Source organism: Rhinatrema bivittatum, chromosome 18 (assembly GCF_901001135.1).
Source record: "Rhinatrema bivittatum chromosome 18, aRhiBiv1.1, whole genome shotgun sequence".
Taxonomy (NCBI): Eukaryota; Metazoa; Chordata; class Amphibia; order Gymnophiona; family Rhinatrematidae; genus Rhinatrema; species Rhinatrema bivittatum.
The window spans coordinates 54,472,789-54,484,728 of record NC_042632.1 but is presented as its reverse complement, the minus strand read 5'-3'; the positions used below and the strand labels follow the sequence as shown (position 1 = coordinate 54,484,728).

At 45.0% G+C, this 11,940-nt stretch overlaps 1 long non-coding RNA gene across 2 annotated transcripts in view; it reads left to right on the top strand.

The window, feature by feature from the left end:
* Positions 1 to 341: 341 nt before the first annotated feature.
* Positions 342 to 11,940, top strand: part of LOC115079869 — a 63,273-nt gene continuing 51,674 nt past the window's right edge. For both annotated transcript variants that reach the window (XR_003853423.1, XR_003853422.1), the window contains exon 1: positions 342 to 440. This is a non-coding gene — a long non-coding RNA (uncharacterized LOC115079869). The remainder of the gene's footprint in view (positions 441 to 11,940) is intronic.

Below are 11,940 nucleotides of genomic sequence, written 5' to 3'. Positions count from 1 at the left end.
CTGTCTGACAATTTCCTACCCTCAGTGAGGCTAAAAGTCCACGGTGATGTGGGAATGTAACCTTCTTTTCGGGGGCCTCCCAGAACGCAGGGGCACACGGTTGTCTCTGGGGCCCCTTCTGTATCCAGATCTCTGGTTGTGACGGGGTCACTATGTCATAAGACCAGAGGAACCACAGGTGTGGGAATTTAAGGGTGGAGCTGGTGAGGCCAATCCATGGTTTCAGGGGGAGGGCCAAAGTGAGGAGGAGCCTTTCCAGGGCCAATCACCTATGAGTGGAGGAGGAGTCTCCACAAGATAAAAAGGACTCCCTAGGAGAGCAGTCTCAGTCTCCAGCCGGGGACTGAGGGAGGAAGGTCGGACTACCAGGCTGCTGTAAGGACGCTTTGATACCAGACAACCCGACCGTGTGCAGGACGACCAACCCCATCACAAGGAAGGTGAGCCAGGGGACTTTGTTGGTCTGGACTTGCAATATAGACACGTTTGCTGCGAGAACAGCCAGTGGGTGGTTGTATCCTTGGGAAGAGAAATACCCAACCCGAAGGATACGGTGGGTGGTGGCAGTTAGGCCCAACAGGGCCAGACTCTGGAACAATGAATATTGAACTGGATATTTGTTAAAGCTGAACTTGTAAAGCTGAACTTTTATACCAAACTTCAGGAACTGAGCGGTGGCTCAGTAGAGAAGGCATCTGCCTTCTAGTCAGGTGGAACAGGGTTCAAATCCCACCTGAGGACTTACCGGATAAATGCTAATAAACTGTTATTTGGAATTGTGGAGTATTCAGAGACGCTCGACCAGGGATTTGATTCCAGGAACAGACGCTTGCAGGCCAGTGCAAAGCGTCACACTGGTCCTCTCCACTTCACAATCCGACACAGTTCATTGCCAGCCACCGGGGTGCTGGGATTCATCCCGTTAGGGAGGAAGATGAATGTCCTGGGCTCATGGAGCTGGGGACCCTTGCAGTCTCTCAATTCCTTTGTTCACGCTTGGGATGTCCAAGTTTGAGGGCATCTTTCACACTGAAGAAACGTGCTGGGCACTGTGGTTGGGTGTTCAACAAAAGATTTACTGCAACCAAAAACACTCAAAAGTCCAGATAATCTTCATACAAAAGTAAAGAGTCTTTCTCAGTGCCGTTAACTGAGTCAGTGTCCCTTTGGATGGCAAGCACCTGAGTGGCAGGGAGCGGGATCACAGTAGGGCTGGGACCTCCTATCTCTCTTTCTCTCTGATGATAAAAGCTCCAATGGACTTCTGGTGGAAAAGCCCCCCCAAAAAAGTGTCAAAAATCCAGCAATGACTCTCTTCAAAGTAGGTAGGAACAACAGAAACAAAGCTCTCTGTATAAATATTACTTTCTTCTTTTCTGACAGTATTCTCTCAGGTCACTGCTGTCCCTTCTTTAACAGGACGAAGGGAGCCCTGCACCTTCCTGCCCTCCCCGAGGCAGGGGGAAGATCCCTCTTCAGGCAGGGCTCAAAAAGCAATAATCTCAGAAAACCAAAACAGCTCTCCCAAATCTTCTCCTTCACTCTTCCAAGACCATCCCGTCCAAATCCACGAGGAATCCTGCAAGGGCACAGTCTCTTCCCTGGTACCAGGCTGGGCGCCCAGAATTGGGAAATGCCAACCACCAAAAATCTCCTGCACTTTCCGCACTCAAACCCACGCCCAAAATAACTTCCCCCGGTATCAAGCTGGGGGCTCAAATATGGAGAAAGCTGCAAAACACAACTTAACTCAGGAAAAACCACGCTGAACCTGGTGCAGAGCCTGCCTGTCCGAGCCAGGCTGAGTTCAGGGAGGAGCCTGCAGGGATGGTCTGCCAAGTATTTACACACAGGGCGATACAGTAAAACTCACGTGGAAAACGGGTGCTCAGTGTTGAGCGTCCTCTTTCCTAATGCATGCACAGTCACCTGTCCTGGGCGTGCGATGCCGTACTTAAAGGAGGGGGTCATGTTAAAAAGGAGGCGCTAGGGATAATAGCGCGTCCCTAGCGTCTCCTTAGCAGCGGAAGCCCAGGACAGGTGGCTGTCAGCGGGTTTCGAAAACGGACGCTCGTAAAATTAAGCATCTGTTTTCCTAACGCTTTTATTTATTTATTTATTTTTTACCTTTTGGTTCCTCCGACTTTGTATCGCCACGATATTAAGTCAGAAAATGTACAGAAAAGCAGTATTTTCTGCTTTTCTGTACACGTTTTTTGGGCTGCTCAGAAATTAACACCTGGAGCGGACTGGGAGGGAACTGGGGGAGGCCCGGAGCAGACTGGGAAGGACCTGGGGGAGGCCTGATTGCGTTGCTGTGCGTTGCTTTGTAAAAATTCCCCCCCCCCCCCCGCTCGCGCGAGTCTCAGGCCGCGCCCGCACACGCATGCGCGGATTTTAAAATCTGCCACGCATGTATGTGCAGCCATTTGATTTTATAACATGCAGGCTCCAAAAAGCTGAATCGAAAAAAGTATTTAAAAAAAACCACAAAAAGCCAATGCATTAACTTACCATTATCCTACTGCATCGGGAGTTAACTCAATTTTTATCACATGAGTAAAGAAAATGTGAACTAAAATTGAAGCCAAGTTGGGGTCAGTACCGATTGAGCTGGAAGCCCACAGAAGCAGGAAGTGGCTAGGAGGCAATCAGTCAGTAACAGATGCAAAGATCTAGTCTGGTACCGTCATTCTGCATTGTTGCAGGAAGAAACAGGCCCACAAGTACCAGAAGAGATCAAATGCAGAGCTTTTGAATGAAAATCCTTCAACAGATGCTGCCTGGGCTTACTAACGTGGGAGCTGCTGTCTAAGAATGAAAGTGGCTTGGATTTATTAAGCCGTGAGTTTGCTGTCTGTCAGAGCAGACAGTAAGTCATCGTGCAGCGACTGAATCCTGCACTTCATGAGCTTAAGATCAGGAGCCACAGAGCTGCAAAGTCCACGCGCGGTTCTAATACGCCTGCTAAAAAAAACTGCATGAGGGACAGAGCTTAAAACTGCTCGCCAAGCTCTGCATCTGCTATTTGGCTTGGGCGGCTGAGAAGGGGGAAGATAGGAAAGTGTCAGGCCTGTGCGCTATTTTTCTGCCCCCCCCCCCCCCCCGACCTTGACATGCCCCGGCTAAAAGCAGGCGCGCTGTGCAAGCTCGGAGCATCCCTTCCGTTCCTGCACAGCCAGACTGCTGTGAAGGTTGCCTTGGAAGTGCAGATCACCGTGCGACCCTGGGTTACCAAGTGAGGGGGGAATCACATGGCCCTGAAGCTGGGAGTCGCAGGAGCCTCTGCCTTAGATAGGTTTATATATTATTTAGTTAATGAAAGTTCTTATAGACCACGCTAAGCACCACAGACACATTTCTGGGAGTGAGACTAAGGGGGCGAGAAGGAAAAATAAGAAACAAACAAGCTCCAGATGGAAAGGGGGCAAGGCCTCCTGGATAGAGGTCAGAGCTGAAATTAAAAGTTAAAAAGTCCTAGTGCAAACACGAGCCATTGAAATGTCTTTCGTTGGAACATGGCTGCAGTCCTGGTGCACAAATGCTCAGCTCTGGCCCCTTTTTGAACTGTTTAAGCAATTGTAAAGCCATAGCCTGGGAATATGTCATCCTTTCTTACATCAGGCTAATAAGAAGTGGAGGTGAAGAGCGGAATTCAGTTAGGTAAACACCATAGAAGAGGGTATAGCGCTATAAAGGTTCATGGATCCAATTTTTAAAGGATTCAACAAATCAAACTTGAGAAATTGATGAGATCAACACATCCTTCATTTATTAATTAAATAATATTCTTGCAGAGAGGTCTTTAGGTCCCCCGACACGGACTGTGTTTCGCCACAAGGGCTGCGTCAGGAGGGACAAAGCCCAATAGTAGAACAGTGGAATGTGTGACTTGACAAAGTGGGATATGTTGAATGTTGAGCATCAGAAATCAGTGTAGAGCCCTACGGAGGGGATCCAGAGCAACTGAAAACTTGCAAATATAAGCAGCAGCGTCTCCTTAAGGAAGGGTTTCAACCGAAAAGTTCAAATTTTAACCGATTCGACAAAAAACCAATTCAACGAAAAAGTACTCCACCTGAGTTGCCCTTGATCTTGGATCCAGTGACCCATAGAACCACAAGGAATAGGATCGAGTGCAGGCCTGGTGGATTTTTTCCCTCTTTCACCTGTGCTCATTTCTGGGTTACCTTGAAAAGGCAAATATTGGAGAGGCTAGGCAGAGAGGAAGGCATGTTTGTTTCGTGCTCCCATTGTGTATAAGGTAGCAGGGAATGCATGATGCACTGTTATAGGCACACAAAGGGCTTGACTTGATAGAAAACATGTGAGGGGTGCGAGGAGTAGGGACCAATTGTCAAGGCCTCAACTCCAGCTTCTGACTATTTGTGGATCTTTCATAAGCAATCAGAATTCAGTTACCTTAATAAGATACAAATAAAAATATCTAAAGGAACGTAAGCCTTGGATGGATAAGAAAGCCTGCCTTGGAGATTGTTTTTAAAGGCACCCATCAGAAAATAAATGGAAATATGAAGAGGAAATGGAGGTTTGCAGGGGAGTGCAATTGTCTGGGGAAAAGCCCATTTTTTAATGTAGCTAGGAAGCAAACTTGGGGACTGACATTGAAAACATAAAAATACAAGAAGACATTGCCAGAGAGTCTGCCACAATTAACTGTAAACAGTAATGCCTATTGATTCAGATAAGATAACATCCTCTAACATCAAAGAACTGTTTCTCAATCAATAATTCCCTTAGCAGGCAATGCTGATGTGATGGGATGACATAATTACCGTTTCCTCTTCCAGAATGGGATCCTAAAGCAACTAGAGACTGCCACTTAAACCTCCTCCTCCTCATTAACCCTTCAGAAGGAAACAGTAAGCTCCAGAGGAAATATCGAGCTCCATATTCAAAAACCATTTACACAGATAACATAGAGGTCCATATGAATATAGACCTCATCATTTTCCCTCAGTCCCCATTCCCTGCCTTGGGACATAAACACATACATACATGCACACATACTTACATGCACACATACTTACATGCACACATACTTACATGCACACTTACATGCACACATACTTACATACACACATACATACACATATTTACATACACATACTTAAATGCACATATACTTACATACACAAACTTACATGCACATATTTACATGCACACATACTTACATACACACTTACATACATACACACTTACATGCACACATACTTACATACAAACACATAGAAACATAGAAACATAGAAATGACGGCAGAAAAAAGTCCAAACGGCTCATCCAGTCTGCCCAGCAAGATTTCCCACTTATTTTTTTTCCTCATACTTATCTGATACTCGGCCTTTATTAGTAACTTTTTGGTTCTATTTACCTTCCACCCCCGCCATGGATGTAGAGAGCAGTGCTGGAGCTGCATCTAAGTGAAGTATCTAGCTTAATTGGTTAGGGGTAGTAACCGCCGTAACAAGCAAGCTACTCCCACGCTTTTTTGTGAATGCAAATCCTTTTTTCCACATTTCCTCTTGCCGTTGAAGCATAGAGCAATGAGGGAGTCGCATTAACCGTGTGTATGTTTATTGAATAAGGATATTAATCTCCAGGTAGTAGCTGTCATTCCTGCACCCCCATGCCTCTTCTCTTCATTCACATCCTCTAGACTTTATGGATCCACAGTGTTTATCCCACGCCCCTTTGAAATCCTTCACAGTTTTGGTCTTCACCACTTCCTCTGGAAGGGCGTTCCAGGCATCCACCACACATACTTACATACACATACATACATACACACATACTTACATACACACATACGTACACACACTCATACACATATACATACACTCATTTTTACATATACATACATACAAACACACATACATACATACACACATACATACATACTTACATACACACAATCTTACATACACATACTTACATGCACATACATACATACACACATAATTACATGCACACATACTTACATACATACACACACATACTTACACACATACTTACATGCACACATATTTACACACACTCATGCACACATACATACACTCATTTTTACACACACATACATACACACATACTTACATACACATACATACATACTTACATACACACATACTTACATGCACACATATACATACACACATACTTACATACACAAAATTACATGCACACATACACACATACTTACATATACATACTTACATGCACACATACACATACTTACATATACATACTTGCATACACACATACATCCCCTCACACACAGTCACACATAACATTCACCTTAAAGAGGCATTTTAACTGCTGAGTTTAAAAGCTGATATTGTTGAAATACTCCCTGAGGGTGTTTGGCATCCTCAAACACGGAAAATAAGTTTTGAATTAAAAGGAATGTGTCTCCATGAGAATGTAATGATATTTCCCACCTAACTTCAGAAAATAAAAATCATCTCCCACAAGTACACTGGAAATCTGTTTAGAAATGAAGACTATTGATCTTTACCCATCTTAAAGTGGTTTGCCGCAGCATGAAACATTTGAACGATAAGCTGCATGTAATGTTATCAAGCCTCTCGCTCAGTTGCAGGATTATTGTGCTCAGCTCTTGGTGGTTTCTGCAGTGCCAGCTCTTATTCATACTCTCCTCCTCTTCCCCATGCAAGATCTCAGAGGAAGGAGACCCAGACGGCTCAGCCTGCTATAACAGTTCCACCTGTCCACCTGCAGTCCCCTGCTGGCTTGCTATCGGTTTGATCCCATTCTCCGATTAACCCATGACCATGCCTGGGCGGACCCACTGTGTGGACAATTCCCAAGTCTGAGCAGGGCTTCTGCTCTGTCTCTGAGCGTAAAATAATTAATTGTGTGTAACAATGCAGAAAAGCTACCTGCACGCATTCAGCAGAAAGGTCATTATTTCTTCTCTTGCTGCAGCAGGCTTTAAGCAAATATTAGCCTGCAGCATTCCCCCAGGATGCATTTCAACAAGCAGCAATTTTCAAGTGAGCCCTGGGAAAGCTTGCATCAGAAGTGTGCTCAGGAGATGCGTAACCCAGGATGACTTTCTGCCAGGTCACCAACCCGGAACCTTTTCATATATTTATTTATTTTTTATTCAAGCTTGCTTCCTGCCCCCCTCCCCCCCCCCATGGGAAACAGTGGAAGATGGGGGCTGCCACAGAATCTGACCTGGCCATAGATTTTTCTTCTCTTCTCTGCTTCTGGTCTGACCCATGGTCAGGGCCGGACGTTAGCAGCAGCTCCAGGAGAAACAGTGAAGCAGAGCTCTCTCTTTTTACTGGGGAAACTGGGATGCCGGAGCTGACAAGGCAACACGGGGATACCCTGAGACCATGCAAGAGGCTTTGCTCTTCCCATTACCGGAGGACGGGCCCCTGCACGGTGAGGCCAGCTTCCGAGTGCTTGTGGATGATTTTGATGAAGGGAAACAAGAAGACAAAGAAGAACCACAAACAGATTTACAGAGGACCCCAAATGCTGTTAGTGTAGCAAAGAGCCGGGACAGATTCGGAGGGCCTTGGTCCCATGTGCTTCCCTGGCCATTGTCTCCTCCTTACGCCCATCCTTAATTTGGCCCTGTATGGACCCCAGAGAGCTGTCCTATTCTCCCCACCCACTTTAATCCATCAAACCATTGCAAAGTGGCATAGACCAGATTGCGTTTTAGATGAGATCTGGGATTCTGGTGATGTGAGGACTCCTAGGGAGTTTGGGTGTGATAACTGCTGAAGTCATTACATGTTAATTCCCGGCACTAATTAGCACTTTGCTCACTGTGGAATGTGTTAGGAGCAGTTTCAGCCCAGTCCTTTTTGTTCTGGAAGTGATGAGACAGGCTCGTTCCTCATCACTAGGGCTGTAGCACGGTCTCCCAGCAACCTCTGAGGGCCCAGGGGTTTACAAAGCGTTTGAATACCCTGCTAGTTTGCCTCCTGCACTAATTATTTCATGTAGAAGCTTGTTTCAGATGTACGTAGGTCCAGGAAGAGGTTCACTCCTGTGTAATGGAAGAGCTTTAAACATTTGAAAATTTCATGGTTGAGTAAAAGCCGGGAAATGCCAAAGAGCACCTCAGCCCGCAAAAATGGCCTTGAAACGTCTCCAGTGTTTTAGGAGCTCCGTCCCAGTAAAATTCAGAAGGCTTCCCAGTATAGCTTAGAACTGGGCATTTGCTGCCATTTTGTAGTACCCGGTAAGGTTTGATCCCGAGCTGCTCAGCCAATCTTTGAATGGCTTTTCAATACACGAGCGGCTGCTGCTGGAAGATATAGGGAGTCCCGGAAGAGCAGTGTAGTGTAGGTGAGAAACGGGAATAGTGGGATAAAGCAAACTGAAGGGGAACTCCATTCTCACCAAGGCTTGCCCTTGTGACCTCACAGCCACTTGGGTTTTTATGATATGTATGAGACAAATTTACCTACACTGGAGGCTCAGTATATCAGGGGTGGGCAACTCTGTTCCTTGAGTGCTGCAAACAGGTCTGGTTATCAGGATATCCACAATGAATATGTATGAGAGAGATTTCCATTATCTGCCTCCATTGTATGCAAATATATCTCATGCATATTCACTGGGGATATTGTGAAAAGCTGATCTGTTTGTGGCACTCGAATATATGCAAATTGATCTCATGCATATTCTTTATAGATATCAAAAGCCTTCAACTAGCTGTGGGGGTCCTCAGGACCAGTTTGGGAAGTCCTGGATGAGACATTACCTCAGACCTTCAGACCCTGTTCTTTTGCTGAAGCAGGGGTGACCAATGCAGGGCCTCATGCGCCACAAACAGACCTGATTTTCAGAATATCCATCATGAATATTCATGGTGCCCAACGCACGCAGAATATCATCCCTGGCTGGCGAATGTAATACAATACCACAATTATGGATATCATCTCATTGCACTCTGCTCTGGGTTTGGAAGCAAAGAAGATATATAAATTGAATGAATGAATGAGTTTCCGCCTCACCTGGTGAACCCAGAGAAGTGGTGATCCAGGACTGATTTTGCCCCGTTGCATATACTCAGATGCACTTCATACTTTTCTTAGGGAAATCAGAATGCTAAACCCATGCATGAAGTGGTACAAAGCCAGGACCAGATTATCCTGGGTGAAGTGGCAGGTCTGCAGATTGCTAAGGCACCTACAGTGTTTGAATGCTTTCAGATCAGCCTTTTCGCCATCAGTCAATTCATCCAGAATGGTTAACAGCAAGGCCATTTTGGGTACTGGAAGTATTCTGATAAAAATATTTCAGATAATTGGAGCTTTTACAATTATCAGTCCATATGAAGCCAAGGGTTTTCTGGATAACAGATCATGCTGTGGGGATTGTGATTTTTTTTCTGGATAATAAGCGTTTCCAGTTAACAGATCTCTGGCTAAACGCTGCTGAGCCCCAGCACTTTCAGTCTCTCCCTGTGATTAAAATTCATGCAGGGCTCTTTTAGGTCTGGGCTCCTGTGACATCATCTGCTGCTATCTGCACAACACGGGGCATTTCAGGGCTGTAGCTGGAAAGTATCAGGGCACATTTATGCTTCCAAAATGTGTGCTAGGCATGCTGCCCCTGTGTGTCCTTTCTACCATGGTGCAATGTGCGTTAGAAAATGACCTGGGTTTGTGTATTGTGTGGGATGGCACCCAGGGCCAATTTCCAAAGGGTTTACCTTCCTAACTTTTGGGCATTTTGAAAATTTACTGGAGCCGGGTGCCTAAAGTCACTGGGCACCAAAATGTAAGATCTTAAAAAGTGGGAGGCTAGACGGGCAGAGTTAGGGAAGGAAACAAAGTTAGGAGCTTAGCACTGATTTTCAGAACGAGACACCTAATTTAGGATTCATAAATTTAGGGTCCTAAATTTTAAAATTGTAAATTTTTTTTTAAATTTTCATCTAAAAACAGGGAGGATAACTTTCAAAGAAATGCACACAGTGGCGTATACGCCCATATATGGCTGTGAGCAGATAGAGATGCATTTTATAATATATGCGAATACATGCAATGCATTGAGACCATGTATATCAATGTGCGTATTTCCCCTACCTACTTTAAAAATGTGTGTGTGTATTTTACACGCTAAAATAAAATAAAACGTACATGTCATCCATTTTTAACATATGCGCATGTAAACGAAATCAGTTTACCAATTAGTCCACCAGTTTGCCCAGTCCTTCTCCAGATCATCGAGATCTTCCTGGTTCTCTCCAGTTCACCCGGACCTCCCAGCCATCAACAGCACACAATCGGCACATTTGATATCACTTCCACCAGATAATTAGCAGGAGTAAAAACACACCAGAACATTGGCAAATGTATGCTTGTCTTTTAAAATAGCAACTTACGTGCGTAAATACCGGCCCCTTGTTTACATGCGCGTGTAGGTGAGCATGCGCACAAGTGTTTGACTTTTATAAAACACAGACAACGCGATTAGAGGGTTCTTGCACGTGCACGTTCGGCTGAAAGTAGATGCCTACCTTAGACACCTAATAAAGGATGCTAAATTTAGAGGCTCAGCTTTTTTTTGAATGTCACCCGCCTGCCCAGCCCATTTAAAATGAACTCTTAGGAGCACTGCAAGCTCAGATGCGGAACAAAATCCTCAGCATCCTGTGCCCTGTAAGATGTGGAAAACAACACTGCCGGTCTGGCTGGTTTTACACCAATAGACTACAGCCCAGAATCTGACTACCAAGTCAGCTGTGGTCTGGGATAGCAGTCCCTATGAAACCTCGAGTCATTATGTTGTGAATGATGCAGGCACCTGTGCACGTGGAAGGGTTTTCCCCCATCTGCTTTTGGGTCTTCCATTATATTACCAGCTCAGTCACTCACTGGCACCCCCACCCAAAGCTTAATCCATTTGCTTTCAAATCCTTTGTCCATGTTAAATGGAAAAGAAGGAGCTGAGATGTAGTGAAATCATCACTGAATGTTTCCTCCTCCCCTCCCCTCCCCCCGCCCCCCCTTTTCTGCCCGGGGATTGGATGGAGCTATGCAGAACAAAGAAAATGGCTGCTGGGTTTGATACGTCTCGGCGGAGCGCTTTCATCCTCACAAAGCCAGGGCCTTCATTTCTTTCTGATTTATCAGGAATATTGGAGGTCACAGATTGTCAGATGAGTGAAGCACTCCTAAAACGCACCGTGCCACTGTTCCACCCCTAGCTAGAGTTACATCGGCACTGAACAGTAGTAGATGCAGTCATGAGGGCTTGTGAATGACAATAAAAGACTTCTGCATGTTTGGGTAAATGGATGCCTTTGTCTGCAGGCCTGCGTGTTAAGTGAAGAGTAGAAATAGAACAAGTAGAGTGTTCTACCTCTTTTATGCTTCAAATATTTTGTTTTCATGCCATGGCAAATATATCCTATAGCCAAATATCTCATTAGTTTCTGCTTTTATATCAGTTTCTATTTCGATTTTGTTCGCCATTATTCAGTGGTCAAAATGAATTTGAGTGAATTAAACACATTGTGCAGGTAGGCCAACCATGATTATCTTAACAGGGTGCAAAAATCCTTTCTCATGAAAAACTGCAGGCCAACTGTGACATTAAACTGCTAAAAGAAAATAGATTAAGAGAAGACTGGATTTAAAATGATGCATTTGTATCAGGTGTATGCATGAAGAGTACTAAACCCTGGGTGAATATGGACTAGGAAAGACTCTGTTACCGTTCACTGTCATTATGGAGAAAGGTGGAAATCCTTCGGAGCAAAGTTAGGATCAGTAAGGGGGCAACAGCTGTAGAGTGGAGCTCCTATCCCAGGTTTCTTTAGTGCAGAAACCAGGAGACCTGCGCGAATAGTCAACTTCTCTCTGCAGCAAGGCCTAAAAACCGAGCATGCGTAAAGATTACTGGCACGGCTTAGTAACTCAGAA